The sequence below is a fragment of the Lucilia cuprina genome, chromosome 6 (genome assembly GCF_022045245.1).
Source record: "Lucilia cuprina isolate Lc7/37 chromosome 6, ASM2204524v1, whole genome shotgun sequence".
In the NCBI taxonomy this organism is placed as follows: Eukaryota; Metazoa; Arthropoda; class Insecta; order Diptera; family Calliphoridae; genus Lucilia; species Lucilia cuprina.
In genome coordinates, this window is record NC_060954.1 from 57,941,424 (window position 1) to 57,942,881 (window position 1,458).

Here is a 1,458-nt window from a genome sequence, read left to right on the forward strand (position 1 = left end):
TGTAATAATAATTTGAATCAAATAAAAAAAATAAAGCTGTAAGTTTAGTGGTTTCTTTTTTATAAACATATATGTATGTTAAGAATTTTTCGATCTCACTCCTTATTCTGTAGTCCAGTCTATTGTCTATTCAATTATGTAGTCTATAAGATAGTCTAAATTCTAGTCTATAGTCTTGTCTATCCCTATAGTTTATGCTTATGTTCTAGTTTAACATATTTTTTATGTTTTTTCTACTTTTATTCGAAAAGGAGTGTTCATTTCATTTATTTTAATTAATATAACTATTGTTTTTTTTTAATGTTGTTGTTTTTACACATTCATAACAAACTTGCCTTTTTCCAAGAATGTTACCCCTGAGTCAATGAACTAATTTTCTCATATTAATTTGGCCGCGTTTTGAATTTCGCATTTTATAAATAAGCTCAACCCAGACAAAGGGAATATATTTTGAATAAAAAAGAAATTAATTTGCTTTATGTTGTTGTATAACTATTTGGATCATGTTCTCTTTTTTTTAAATACACAGGTTAATGTTTTTTTATTTATTAATTGTACATAATTTTTATTAATATTTTTGTAATATTTAATTGCAATTCGTCTATCAGTATCTATTGACATTTATTGGTTGACTCAAATTAATTGTTGGTCAAAGCATATAGTATTTTTAAAGCAGAAATAAATCGATTGTCACTTTTTAATGCCTTTAAGTAATGAAGCGTTATGTCAATCTTAATAACAGCGAACTTTGACAGAAACAAGTTTTCATTTTTAATTACCAACAAGCATTTTTCGTTTTAAATTATTTCATTTAATGCTTCTATTTGACAAAATCCATTACTAAATTCCATTGATTACAATTGTCTTTAAAAAATAAAACAAGTGCAAACATTAATTTTAATAATTTTGTGCAATCAAAACTTGCAAAACTCACTGAAAACATAATTTTAAGCATAAGCGTCAATAATTATATTCCAAATATTTTAACAACTGAAAAATCCATTTGAAAAAATAAATGTTAAAACAATTCCGACAAATATCTGGGTATTACATAAATTAAAGTTTTTTTTTTTTTGTAAAACACTGCAATCAAAAACTGTAAAAAAATACAAATAATGCAACTTCAATTTTAAAGTTGCATACAAATATACAATATGTACACATGACAATATTGGTAAATGCATATTTACGTATAAATATATAACTGTTTACATTTATGTTTGTCGTTATGTTATGTACTATCACTGTTTTATTTGTAGATTGACATAACTCAAAAATTTCCACTATATTTGTCGTCATATTAACTTTTGACTATAAATACAAAAACAAGTTCTATTTGTTTAATAAAATATCTTAACTAGTCTAGTTTTAGTCTATAGTCTATCTAAACTAGTCTAGTCTATACTTTAGTCTATACTCTATTCTAAACTCTATAATCTAGTCTATGTCTAGTCTATG